Source organism: Acomys minous, assembly GCF_964271855.1.
Source record: "Acomys minous genome assembly, chromosome: 7".
Classification (NCBI taxonomy): domain Eukaryota; kingdom Metazoa; phylum Chordata; class Mammalia; order Rodentia; family Muridae; genus Acomys; species Acomys minous.
The window spans coordinates 40,831,354-40,846,548 of NC_140488.1; the positions used below are offsets into that span (position 1 = coordinate 40,831,354).

The window sequence follows — 15,195 nt, forward strand, 5'->3', positions numbered from 1 at the left end:
TACAATACATGCAGGTAAATATGAAATTATAACTTATACATTTTAAAAGAAGCAGTCAGTAGAAGCTGTCCCCAAAGAAGGACAGCAAAACTATTTTATATGCTGAAAGAACTGAAAGGTTATAGGACAGTGATTCCTAAACAATAAAAAATAGATGTCATAAAAGGAATCAGTTAACAATTATGGTATCAAAATCACGATTACTAAAATGATAAGTCATCAGATCTGAGAGGGCAAAAGAAAATTATAAAACCTGAAGGCAAATCAAACTCTCAAAGAATGAATAACAGAGACAGAAAGAATGAACAAAATATAAAGACCAAGAGACTAGTGGGTAATATAAACCACACAAATTTATAATAATGGTAATTCTACAAGAACAGAAAAAAGATAGAGCAGATAGACTATTTGAAGAAAATATAACTTTCCAAGCAGTGTAAACTCAGAGAGATCAACTCATCGACAAATCATAATTATTTAAAGTGAGATTAAAAGAAAACCTTGAAAGTACCTATGTACTTTTGACTTAAATATATCTCTATTGTAAGGTAGCTATATCATTGTATAATAATTAAGACCCATTTTTTTCTTTTTGTTTGCTTACTGTTTCCTTTGTACTTGCAATGGACCTCAGGTGGCTGCAAACTTGCCAGTCTCCAGCCTCAGCCTGTCAAGTGTTGGGTTATAGGCATGGTCATTGTGCTTAGCCCAAGAGGTTCACTTTCAGGAAAATGAATGCTGGGTAGTCATTTGAATGAGAAATGTGCCTAATAGGTTTGGGCATTTGGACACTTGGTCACCAGTTGATGGCACGGTTTAGTAGATATAGACTTGCTGGAGGAAGTATGCGGCTCGAGGCAAGCTATGAGAACTAAACGCATCACACTATTTTCAGTTGGCTTTTTCTGCCTCATGCATGAGGTTCAAGATATGGGCTGTCAGCTTACCACTTCTGTTGTCTAGTTTGCTACCTGCTACCAGACTTTGCTCACCATACAGAATCCCTCTAGGGCCATGAGTCCAAATAAACTCTTTCTTTTAAAAGTTGTCATGGTCATGGTGTTTAATTTCAGCCATAGAAAAATAAAGACTTCAACTTGAATGGCAAAATGTATGTGTTTCTCTGCTTTTACATGAGTTTGCAGAAAGCCTGTTACAGCCATAATCAAAATATTTTTGGGCAAATTATCTCAGAGAGAAAAAAGCATTAAATAGTAAGTAAAGCAGAAGATAAAAACCATGACAGAAATATCTCAACAATCAACTTTCATTTATTCGGCTTGATTGGGAAATGGTATGTTTCTTGATCACTGGGAAACTGTAAGCTATCAGATCTGTCTATGTTACATAAACTGACATTTTTAAACAATCATGGTATAACAATTACATGGAAAGGAGAAAATCTGCTGAGAATAACCATTCCTTTCTTTACTGATTGAACCTTGTTTGTAGCTTTAATATCGCTATGAAGAATATGATGACTCATTATCCATAGCAAAGTCATAACTACTTGTAGAGACTTCAAATGAATGTGCACTGTGTTGTGCCAACCTTTAAGTGTTGCTTTAAAATAATCATATTTCTGATGTCAGGTTGCTTGTTCTTTCTTAACAACCAACAAGGTAGAAAATGCCAAGAATCTTTATTTATTTGACTTTTTCCATGGGTGGGGCTTCTGATATATAACAAATGGTATAAGCTGAATATAAATTAGCCATTTTGAAAGTAGACAAAAATCGCTGTGCCTGTTTGTAAATTAAGTACTCTGGAATGATTTCAGGTAACAAGAGCAATGTTATGCATGGTTTTGCTTAAGATCCTTAAGGACCCTTGAGATGTGAATGAGTTCATCTAACTTTAATAAAGATCAAAGATAATAAGGCTTTGTTATAACAGAAAAATCTGTTTTAAATTGTTTTAAAGAGATTTGAGTATTATGGTTTATTGAGGAAAAAGAAAATGAAATCACTGTCTTATTTCTCTAGAGCAGAGATGGAGTAATTTAGATCTGTTGGAAAAACTGATATCAGAAGTTTTAAGGACATAAGGGGACAGAATCCATTTCTTCCAAAAGTCATCATGATTTCTCCCCTACTTGCATTAGCTTAGAGCACAATCAGTAGCCCTGGTCCTTAACTGTAAGAAAAGACACCATTTTTTAGCAGTAGAATAAATAATTTCCTCGTTCAACATCATGCAGGAGAAAGCTACAATGGAGTGTGGCCCTGTGAAACAGAACAGTTTCCACCCATATGGAGGTTCTTTTCTAATAGTTACTTCTCCTTAAATGCTCAGTCATAAAATCTTCCTTTAATAATCTCTTACACTCTGAGACTATGGAGATAGATCCGTCAGTAAGGTGTTCAGCATGCAAGCATGAGGACCTAGGTTTAAGGCCAGGAGTCCTTTTTTTTTTTTTTTAAAGCAGTGATGACGCACATTTCTACATGAGGAGATAAAGACACATGGATTCTTGGCACATGGATCCAGTGGCTGTGTAGCCTATAGTTTGTGGGTTCCAGGTCCAATGAGAGACCCTGTCTCAGAAACCAAGGTAAGTGGCTCTTGAAGAACAACAAGCATGTTTAACTGCTGGCTTCCACATAAAAGCATACATACATGCATACACATGTGTGCATACACACAACATACAAAAATGTGTTTCCTAAGATCTAATGGTCATAGTGGCATAAATCTTTGTACTTGGGAAGCTGAGGCAGGAAAGTCACAGGTCTTTACTGCAAACTCAGATTCTACTGAAATAAAATGCAAAACAAATGTTTTCCCAAATGCATTGCACAGAACATTTTGAATCTGTGTTGACTATCAAACAGTGAAAGTTTGAGCTAAAGGATGACATGATCTTTCAATACCTTTCAAGTTGCCCAACAGTAGAATGGCTGACAAAAAAACATAGAAACCTGAAGCCTTAATTGATACCATTGAAAGTCCCAAGACCACAGTACTTTATGCTGAAAAGCTTTGAGGGACAAAATGGCATATTTAATTTTCTTTGTTCTTCACCTATCCACTCTGAAGACATCATTCTTATTTTGAGCAAAGAAGAAAATGTCTTTGAAAAATACCTTCATCTTATCATTTCCCATGTCATGTCTTTGGGAGACCTGAGAGGAATGAACAATGCCCCTCTCAAATGGCTCTTATTTCATAGGATTTTCTCAACACCCAACTGGGATGACCTACAAAAAATGCTTTCTCCTCTATTGCTTCCCTGTAACATGATGCTTGTACATATGCATGACTGACAGCATGCATATTTTGTGATCCGAGCATCACATTTGGGGTCAGGATTGCTCTAACATAACTCGATTTATCAATCTTTACTTTGAATGGAGTAATGAAGCACACACCATTGTCATGCTAGGGAGGAGGGTGGGGGTGGGGACAAAATGTTAAAAGTACAGAATTCAGTTAAACTCATTTTGCTTCCATGTGAAGATATAGGGCATACTGAATACATTAAACCTTTGTTTTTCTAGTGACTAAATAAAGAAAAGAGTAAAATGGCACATGACAATGACAAGAAATCATCAGACATCCAGCTAACCCCAGTGCTGAAGAAATGGCACAAGTGGTTTCATTACTGATATTTCTCCATACAACACATGACTGATAAAGGCAAACTTTGGTGAAGAGCCAGAATAAACTCAACAGCTAGGTTGTGAGGCGGGACTGGGAGAGCAGTAGAAAAGCAAGGAAAACAAGCACCTGCAAATAATTATCATTTGGGTGACTACAACTCTCTAAGTGCTTTATAATTGCTTTTGGCTCAGCCTTGAGCTGTTTTCCATTGAGTATTTGCTAAGGAACTTAAAATGTAAGATGGAAAAGAGAAGCTTCTAGAGAAAGTAGCTACAATCTGTGGTCTGTAAGATCACTCATTATCAACAGTCACTGTTGACTTGTATGTCTGAACTTGATTGAGAACTGTATTCTTCCTTTTGGAAGAATTAAACATGGGAGCCAAATTTATATACATGTTTATATGCACCAGTTAGTCTAATTTCTTTCCAGACAAGATCTCATTATGTAGAGCAGGGGGTATGCAGACTCTCGAGCCTTAGCCTCCTACCTACACTATCACATCTGGTAAAATTTCATCCATGTTTTTTTTTCAGTAATGAAGATTGAATTCAGGAGCCTTCTCCATACTAATCAAGTGCTCTATCATGGAGCTACATCTCAAACACTCAGCTAAATTTTAGAGAATGTGCATTGTTCCCTTCCCTGCCTAAACTTGCCCTGCAATTACCTTATGTAAGTCCAAAAGTCAGCATTTAGAAGACTGATGAAACGAAAGAGAGCTTTTCAGAGTCCAGAAAAAATGGGTAACTGCAGAAATAACCTAGCATATGACAATGTCTCATTTCTCCACGTACTTCTATTAAGGCAAAAGGCATGGTTGACTATTTAAGACAAGGTCATTTAATTGATTTCCATGTTCCCCAAAGCAATCATAGATAGGCCTTAAGGGTTGATAAATCTATGCAAATACTTTGCAACAATTCACATCCATATCTTCATCATGACAGGAACTCAAGCAGGGCAGATACCTGTACGCAGGAGCTGATGCAGAGGCCATGGAGGGATGCTGCTTACTGGCTTGTTCCTCATGGCTTGCTCAGCCTGCTTTCTTAACAGAACTGAAGAACACCAGCCCAAAGACAGCACCACCCATCAATCACTATTTAAGAAAATATCTTATAGCTGGATGTTATGGAGGCATTTTATCAATTGAGGTTTCTTTCTCTTAGATTACTCTAGCTTGTGTCAGGTTAACATATAATTAGCCAACAAAGGTATGAGCACACATCTCATTAAGGGGATAGTTTTCCTCCCATCTTAACCTGTTTTCAGCCATAGCCTCTTTCTCTTCACCATCTAACTTTATCTGTAACTTAGGTTTCTTTGCCTTTCTTAGTCATCTTCACTTTTACTTTAGCATGTTTACCATGTATCATATTTCTCTCCTGCCCCTAGTAAAATATAAAGCCCATGAAGGTTGGTAGTTCACTGGCTTTGTTTGCTTCACTATGTCCTAGCTCCTATCATGGTGCCTACTGCCTTTAATGAATAAACAAGGAACAGAAAACGATGAGCAAAGAGCTCCTAAATTGAGTATCTCCCTGGTAATTCTTGGAAAAGGAAGAAAAAATAACTATATTAAACATGCATGCCATTCTATTATAAATGCCGATGAGACTATGAGGTGTTGAAGCGTATGTTTGTTAAATATTCCAGTCCAAATACAAAATAACTACTGTTATTTTTATGGTATTTTTTGAGACAGGGTTTCTCTGTGTAGCCTTGGCTATGGCTTTGTAAACCAGGCTGGCCTCGTACTCACAGAGATCTGCCTGCCTCTGCCTCCTGGAGTGCTGGGATTGCAGGCATGTGCCACTGTGCCCTGCTAACTACTGGTTTTTTAAATCAAAGTTCTCCACCTATGTCTTTCATAGCATTATTCAATGCAATTGTCAAGGTTATATGTGTGTTTAATATATACTTCCTCCCACTAGAATGGAAGCTCATAAAGTTAGGAGCCTGGCTCATGTTGCTCATTGCTTGTATTGTCTGTGCCAAGTATGCTAATAGTGATTCGGTGAACCCTAAAGAAATAGAAGTTAAGTAAACAAATAAGCAAACGAGCAAGTCTTACAGAAATTAAATTCTTCTTTTTCTTAATTACAACGTTCCAAAGAATACAGTTTAAAAATAGGCAATTCCCTCAAAAATCATCATATAAGTGTTTTGATTAAGTAAAGAACACTATGTCAGTATGTAGTAGTATGTAGTTGCTACTTATGTAAAGTCTGGTCACAAGTAATTATCAAAAGATAATAAAAAAAATACTTTCTCATAGGTGATTTTGTAAGAGAGAAAAAATAAGTAACAGTATAATTGTCAATGTTCTATTTATCTGAGGGAGGGAGAGAAGGAGGGAGGGAGGGAGGGAGGGAGGGGGAGAGAGAGAGAGAGAGAGAGAGAGAGAGAGAGAGAGAGAGAGAGAGAGATGGGGTGGGGGAAGCTGACAAGCAGTCTAACTCCCCAAAGATTGTGGATTCCATAATTCTGTTAATTGACTTGACTTTTCAAATCATTTGAGGCTTGTTGAAACTTGGATTATTTTCAAAATAGATAAGATCCATAACATTAATTAATGGCATGCTGTCATCTTTGAAGCCATCAACAAATAAAATGAAACCTTACATTTGTATCATTTTTGCTTTCTATTTTTCCTATGTGGCTTATTTCCTTTAATACTATTTTAGGAAATAGGTATTATTGACATCACTATTTTCCATGTAAGATTTCCATATAAGAAGTCTGTGATCTAGAGAGAAAAAAATGACATCTTCTAGATTACATAGTTGGTATATGTCAGAGTCAGGATTTTAGCAAAATTTGTGCTCTTTGGGCTCCGTATTTTGCACACAGGGGAGTTTGGTTGTGATGGGTGAACACTTTGCCATACTTAGATGGCTATTTCTTGGTTTTAGTGCTGAAAACCTTCTTGCCCATGAATTCTCTCTGTCTCAAGTAAAGTTGGATGATCACCCTAATGTCCATCCAGACCAGAGGTCTAATCTCCCTCACTATTTTTCTCCTCTACTGTAACTATATCACAACTCAATTGAATGCCGCTGAGGTTAATAATTTACTATACACATACCTGCTGAATATAGGCAACAAAGATTTGAGAAAAAGTCAAGGCATATTTTTGTTTGTGGCAAATATAGAATCTGATGGAAATAAACACTCAAGACTATTTAATCATTCTGTGATGGACAATGTGATTTATGGCAAGGAAGAAGCAGGGAATTTAAGATTAGAGGACTGTTTGGGTCAAGGTAGATAAAGGGCTCTCTACACTTTGATTTCAGGCAAGACTCTTGCCTTCTGCTCATCCCATGATGAAATTAAATGTGTATAAAATGGCTGGGAACATTAGTAATGTTACATTAGAAAAGTGTGAAACTGATAACAAGCCTAGCATCATATGTGCCTTGTGGTAACATGGTCTGGTCTCTGCTAGCTGTTTCTTTACTCAGCAGTGTCTTGAGAAGTGAACAATAGATCACTAAAGCCATGAAAATGAACAGATCAACTCTATCATGGCCATTTCATTTGGTCAGCACAGGTACAGCCTTAGCTTGTTCCCATTATGGCCACCTGATGGCTAAATGCATAGATTTTCTTCATCCATTTTGAATCTTATTTGCTTATTTACTGAATTTGCCAAATGTGTTCCATGCCTCTGGGTGTAATTAACAACAAGCAGGATGTGACATCCTACTTAGTGCCTTGACCACTTCTCAGAAGGCAGGAAACTTAGAAATAGCCCCATGCTCATGTTTATAGATACTCAAAAACAAACGCAATTTAGGAAAATGAATAATTAAAGTCTTGAACTTTGGAGAACATGTCACCCACCATATCTTTATCCAGAGAGGAAATGACATATGTAAGAAATTCATCTCTGAAACAGCCAATTGTTTATACTAAGAAATCTGGTGGTGCATTGGTGGCAAAAATCTAAGATTAAATCTGAGAAAAGAAACGCATGATGAAAAAAAACAGGAAAAAAGTATTTTCAGTGTGGCATTTCATTATGAATTTGATATTTCTTCCAGAGCCGGAATGACCCCATAAGGAGGCTGCTGTCACAGTGACCTCAAGAGCTTAACCAAGATAATACCTGTAAGGTGGGCAATCCACTCCTCATTCACTAGCAGTAAAACCTGGTATTTGTGAACTTGCTGCACCAGTCAACCAAATATACCTACTTTCACTCTGATGCTCTCCTGCTTTGCCTTCACCTAGTGATCACCTCGAACTGACAGAACTGGTAACCTCACTCACCAAAACCCTGTTCTACTATCTTCTTTGCTAAGGAATTGAGGGTAAAATGAAACATTGGGATTTTGTCCTTACTCTTGCTCCTCTTTATAAAACATCTATGAAGATGCTATTTAGTTCTCTAAAATATCCTGCCAAAGGTAAATGGAAAAGCCTTTGCTCATCTGCCCTGTAATTCCTTGGTAATTTCTATTAAGTAAAGGAATATATATATATGATAAGTAACAATCAGAATCAGGTAAGGGTTTTTTTTTTATTTCCAAGAGAAATAATGGAATGAATGAGTGCCTTAAATGCTGACACAGCTATGCCTTCCTCTGCAGACCGTTCCAGAAGATACTTGAGAGCTAAGAGACAGCATTCCCTCATTCCCTATTTGCCTTAGAGGTACTCTCAGAGGCACCCAGTCCTCACCGAAGGTACCTAGTGAAAAACACAATAGGGTAAGATTTAGTGTCTACTTATGGCATAAGTTTGATTTCTTAAACTATCATAAATTGAGAATTATTATATATTATATATAAGCACATAAAATGCATGCCAACAAGGCTAGATAGAATTACTCTCATTTTGTATAATAGCAAATCAAGACTCAGAGAAACTGAGTAACTTGACTTATAGCAAGGGGTATAATGAGGTGAGCTTCTGTAATATGTGTTAATAGTGCACAGAGATTCTTCTCTCACTGTCTCATTCTGCTCTAAGTAAACCAAGGGAATGTAGCTTTAGATGAAGGTTTTACTTTTAAAAAAATTTCTAACCTATAGGTCAAAATCATCAGTCCTGGCCTTATGTGGCATTTTGTGAGAATATTTTCAATTTCCAACTACAAAATGCCTCAATAATGACAGAATTTGAGTTGCTGCCCTGCCCCACCCCTGCAATACATGACAACAAATATCAATCTTTTCCCTGGCTGGCTATTGACCAAATTTGCTTGACTATAGTTCATCCTATTAGCATTGCTAAAGCTAGAAGACCCAAGTACCAGGATTTACACTCTGTCATTTTCAGTCTGCCCATTCTGGGGACAGAATAAAATCTCTATTCTTCCTTGTTTGAGCATGCTAATAGGAGCTAAGGAATCCCAAGCCTATAACACTATACAAGCAAGTTCCCAGAGACAAACATGTTCCATCAAGCAGAAAATGAATGAGAAGAATCAGGGCTTCTTGAGATGTATTAAAAATTGTTCCTCTCTTTCTTATAGCCATTTTATAACAAAACAATCTCTTTGATACATGGTGGTAGAAGAGAATGGCCAGGCCCTGTGGTTAGTGAATATGACCGAAAGAACAATATATGTTAAAGTACCTTTTATTTGCCTGTTTCAATTGTCATCTCAAAGGATTACTATCTCTGTCTGCTAACCTAGGGCTAGTCCTGAAAATTTCTAGCCTTTGTACAATCTAACCTAGGCCTAGAATGTTTTTAGCCTCTGAGACTTACTGCTTTTGTAATATGATATCCAATTTTTCTAGTTGTAAGGCTATTTTTCAACCATTTTTGAGAGGAAAAATATAAATATTTCAAATGACAAAAGAGAGGGGTCTACTCCATTGGTGACAGTTGCAATGAGTACTGCAGTGGCTTTTTCAAACAATGCTTCTATATCCTCAACTCCTACGCTTGTTCTCCAGGGACGTGAAATGGAGTTTCCCATTTTTAATGCAGGAAAAGTCTATTTATATGATGAAAAATTGTCTTTTGAGGTGGCTCACTGTGATGCACTGTTTGAGAGACTCCTGTGTCATTCGTTGCTCTGGGCTAGGTGCTCCCTTTGCTCCAATGTCTCCCAAGTCTCTCTGGACCAAACCTGAAGAACTGAATCTTCCTCTGAAGATTATTACAGGTGAATTTCTTCTCTGTGGCTTTCTGTCAGATGTCCTCTACTTCTGCAGTATTTGTGGGCTTTCTTCTTCTTCAATCACATTTGGGTTTTCTTACCAACCACATTGAGTGCCATACATAAAAGTAACTTATTCTCATGTCTCAATTGTTGTCTCCGATGATTACTATCTCTCTCTGCTAACCTAGGCCTAGTCCTGCAAGCTTCTAGCTTCCACACAATATAACCTAGTCCTAGAATGTTTTAGCCTCTGAGACTTACTGCTTAATAAGCTTACCCTTACTTTTTCTCTGGGCTGGCTTGTTCAACTCAGCTGTTCTGGCCCAAACTCTTCTCCCAGCTGAATTCCTTAAACTATCTTCTCTCTCAGCCCACAATTGCTCTGGTTGGCTTCAAACTGTTCAACATAAAGCCAGAGACACTAAATCGGCTAGAAGAAAAACTGGGGAAAAGCCTGGAACACATTGGCACAGGAGACAACTTCCTGAACAGAACACCAACAGCCCAGGCCTTAAGGTCAACAATTAATAAACGGGACCTCATGAGGCTGAGAAGCTTCTGTAAAGCAGGAGACATTGTCAACAGAACAAAGCAACAGCCTACACACTGGGAAATGATCTTCACCAACCCTACTTCAGACAAAGGTCTAATATCCAAAATATATAAAGAACTCAAGAAATTAAACACCACTAAACCAAATAACCCAATTGAGAAATGGGGCTCAGAACTAAACAGAGAATTCTCAACAGAGGAATATCCAATGGCTGAGAAACACTTAAAGAAATGCTCAACGTCTTTAGTCATCAGAGAAATGAAAATCAAAATGACTCTGAGATTCCATCTTACACCCATCAGAATGGCTAAGATCAAAAATTCAAGCGACACCACATGCTGACAAGGATGTGAGGAGGAACACTCCTTCATTGCTGGTGGGAATGTAAATTAGCACCGCCACTTTGGAAATCTATCTGGTGCTATCTCAGAAAACTGGGAATAGGGCTTCCTCAAGACCCAGCTATTCCACTCCTTGGAATACCCAGAAGATGCACCAGCACACAACAATGACATTTGCTCAACCATGTTTATAGCAGCCTTATTCATAATAGCCAGAACATGGAAACAGCCTAAGTGTCCCTCAGTAGAAGAAAGGATAAAGAAACTAAATTGTGGTACATTTACATTATGGAATACTACTCAGCTATTAAAAACAAGGAATTCCCCAAATTTGTGGACAAATAGATTGAGCTAGAAATGATCATAATGAGTGAGTTAACCCAGAAGCAGAAAGACTCAAATGGTATATACTCATAACTAGACACTAGCCCAAGGGACATATCCCATGAAACTCTTCACTTACCAGGAAAGTGGGACAGAGGCAGGAGGACATCCTTTTGGGACTCTAGGTGAGAGAAGTAGTGGAGAATGGGGAAATAGAAGGATCCAGAGTGTCCTAGAAACCTATAAGAAGAACATTATGAAGTGCAGATCTGAGCCCAGGGGATTTCCACAAACTATGGCACCAACCAAGGACAATACTTGCAGTAAACATTGACCTCATACCCAGATCTAGCCAAAGGACAGGACATTCTCCACAGTTGAGTGGAGAGTGGGGTCTGACTATCACACAAACTCTGGTGCCCCATATTTGACCATGTCCCCTGGATGGGGAGGTCTGGTGGCACTCAGGGGAAGGATAGCAGGCTACCAAGAAGAGACTTGATATCCTATGAGCATACACAGGGGGAGGATGTCCCCCTCAGTCACAGCCATAGGGGAAGGGAATAAGGTAAAAGTGGGAGGGAGGGAGGAATGGGAGGATACAAGGGATGGAATAACAATTGACATGCAATATGAATGAATTAATATATAAATTTTTTAAACTAACTCAACAATCTGCCCTAATCCTCTGGCTCATTCTGTCTTTACCTGAATTCTCTCTCTCTGCAACCCACCTCTGTTACTGTCCTAGTAAAAACTGCCTTCTCTCTCTCTCTCTCTCTCTCTCTCTCTCTCTCTCTCTCTCTCTCTCTCTCTCTCTCTCTCAAAAACTGCTTCTTAAGTAGCTTCCCTTTCCTCTCTCTTCTCCTGAAAGTTAGGCATCTGCCAAATCTTCTATGGTTTATCAGGATTTCTCCCACTCAATTAGACAGCATTTTCAAGCATGGGTGCTTCCTTCTACAAACTAACTTTACCTTCCTTTGAGATTAAAGGCATGTATCACAACACCTGGATCTAATCTTTTCTTTATCTGATACTTGCCCTATACCAGGCTGGCCTTGAACTCAGATCTGTTTGCCTCTGTCTCCTGGATGTTTGTATTCCAGGGGGATGACACAGACCTAGAAGATCCTTGGATGTGATCTCTTGCCAGCTAGATCACATAGACCTAAAATGTTTTTAGATGTGATATCTTGCCAGAACAGCCATGCTCTGAATTAACATTCCTCTACAAATATATGTCTATGTGGTACAGGAAAGAGATAAATAATTCAATAAATGGCTACAGAATGTAGCAAATACCATAGTGAGAGTAAGAGGAAAATGCAGAGAAAATACGGACTTCTCCCACTGCTCCAACATCTTCTGAAGGATATAAAAAAGGATTTTCTTAAAGAAGCAAAGACCTAGCCGGATGTGGTGGCACATGCCTTTAATCCCAGCACTCGGGAGGCAGAGGCAGGTGGATTGCTGTGAGTTTGAGGACAGTCTGGACTATAACGTGAGTCCAGGACAGTCAAGGCTACACAGAGGATCCCTGTCTCAAAAACATAACAACAACAACAATAATAATAAAATAGGCAAAGACATACAAAAATTAACTCTATTTTCATCAGCCAGGTACTTATTTATCACCCACATTTTCCAAGATTCAGTGGTAGATCTTATCTATTCATCTGGCAGCAGTAAGAAGGTTACATTATGGCCAGTATCCTGAACTACAATGGCCAGGGTTCTGTCCCATAAGTATTGGTAACTCTATGGTATGTGTTTCTGAAGGGCAGAAATTCCCAACACTGGCAAATAAAACTATAATTTTGATTTAGTCAGAAGGCAGGAGTCAAGTAAAAGTCCAAATTCTAGAATTATACAGGCAAAACAAGCAGAGAAAATTCTCCCAGTAGAGTGGTTTTCAAGCTACAGGGAAGGGAGGTGGGATCAGAATTGTTTGCAAATCTTGAAAAATAACATTCTGATCCTTTATATACTGAGATTCTCGACTTGTTCATTTGGCACAGTCCAATTAAGTATGATGCTATCTAGAAGACCATTATCTGTTATAAATGTCCTATTAAAAAGTACTCCTGTACAAAAAACTTTTAGGTCAATAACTCTAACAAGGAATGACTTTCAGCTACAGAAAAAAAAATGGGCTTGTGCTACCATAGACACAGAGAATGACATGAAGACTATACTGACAAGCGCATATGCTTTCATCTTGCTTCAGAAACCTTGAATGCAGATCATAGCCAGGGTTAAATGGTCAGAATGACCACATGCAACCTGGCAGAACATGGAAAGTTGTCCATTGGTGGAAGTAAAAAGCACAAATAATCTCCATCCTTTATTTCTCTCTATGCTCTATCTCCTACCTTGTTCACTGTCTTCAACCACTGTTTATTCTATTTCCTCTTCTGGGTGAGATTTAAGCATCCTCACTTGGGTCCTCCTTGTTACTTATCCTCTTTGGATCTGTTTATCCTATACTACATGGCTAAAAATCCCTTATGATTGAGTACATAATATGTGTGTCTTCCTGAGTCTCGGTTACCTCACTCAGGATGATCCATCAATTTTTCTATCATTTTATTATATCCTGTTCATAATAGCTGAGTAGTATTCTATTGTGTAAATGTACCACAGTTTATCCATTCTTTGGTCTAAGGACATCTAGATTCTTTCCAGTTTCTGGTTGTTACAAATAAAGCTGCTACAGAGCCCAGTGTCCAGGGGTTCCTGTTGAGTCTGAAGCACCAACCAAGGACCTTGCATGAACTGGATCTAGGCCCCTACACATATGTAGCTGATGGACAGTTCAGGGTTCATATAGGTCCACTAGTAAAGGAAACAGGAGCTATCTCTGATATGGAATCTGTTTCCAGCTTTTCTATCACTTCCCTCTGGCAGGACTGCTTTGCCAGGCCACAAGGAAAAAGGACTAACCCAGTCCTGATGAATCTTCATGATCTGTGGCGGGTGTGTAGGGGGCAACTCTTCTTTTAAGGAATAAGAAAGGGAAGATACGGGTGAAACTGGGAGGAGAGAAGGGAGAGGGCTACAATGGGGATGTGAAGTGAATAAATAAATATTTCTTTTTTTAAAAGGAAGAGGTTTTCACCATCTTACTTCATTATTCACCAACATGAGGGAGAAGAGGTATAGGTACAAGTGGGATCTTGGTCCAGATCCCAGATGGTAACATCAAAGCGGAATGAAACATTGCATTCCCTTTAGAATCACCCAAGAATATTAAAAGACACACATCCCACAGCTGAAATCCCAGTGACTCTAATATAGCTCATCTACAGCAAGTCCTAGACCCTGGTATACCATTTAAGCTTCTGAGGTAATTTCAACGTATAATCAGATGTGAGTATACTTTTTCATTGATCTTAATATTAAACAGGCAGCATAATTTTGTTCCTGTTACTCAGTGGCTCTCAAAGTGTGCTTGCCAAAAAAGTAGAAACATGAATCCTAAATCTATTATACATCCGTCTCCTGGGACGCTCACTTCAGATCCATTGAATCAAAAGGCCAGGGCACGAAGGCTAGCAATCTAGTTAAACAAGTTATTTCAGTGGTAACCACTGGGTTTAACAAGTAGTGATATGAAATGAACCTGTCTATTCTGCAATAAAGAATAACTATAGGCACACTGACTCCTGGCTGAACAAGTATTTTAGTTGAGGTTGTTTCAGGAAACAAGAGAAGCTACAATTAAGTTAAGAATGGGTATCATATCACACCAAAACTATCAGCTTTAATCCAATGACAGCAGGTGCTATATCCTGAAATATCTGAGGATTAACAAAACCAGTGATGAAAAAAAAGACATAATTTATTCCTGGTACTGAGGGTTTTAATTGGTAGCATATGATTTTTAGTTGGATTATTGTCTCCACCATTACAAGGCAACTCCATTTAAATTCTCTCTGTCTGTCTGTCTGCTTCTCTCTCTCTCTCTCTCTCTCTCTCTCTCTCTCTCTCTCTCTCTCTCTCTGTGTGTGTGTGTGTGTGTGTGTGTGTGTGTGTGTGTGTGTGTGTGTAGATTTCTGCAATATCTGATTTTCAGATTGCTTTTCAAAAGACCTTTAGTGTTAGTTTTCCTTCCCTATATTCCCTATATGCCCTGTCCTTCCTATACCCTGTTTCCTTTAGCCCCCTAAATTCTAATGTCTGCTTTATCTCCTTATAATACTATACTATAGTTCTCCTTCATTGGAAGATCTTTTATACTCCCTCCT

General features: G+C 38.4%; 1 protein-coding gene across 3 annotated transcripts in view; it reads right to left on the bottom strand.

The window, feature by feature from the left end:
- Positions 1–15,195, bottom strand: part of RTL4 (retrotransposon Gag like 4) — a 315,459-nt gene that overhangs the window by 234,392 nt on the left and 65,872 nt on the right. Inside the window, exon 1 of one of the 3 annotated variants that reach the window (XM_084789240.1) lies at positions 11,088–11,189. The exons of the other annotated variants lie outside the window; for them this stretch is intronic. The gene's annotated coding sequence lies outside the window, so the exon portion shown is untranslated. Of the gene's footprint in view, positions 1–11,087; positions 11,190–15,195 lie in introns of those variants that run through there. 3 annotated transcript variants of the gene reach the window in all.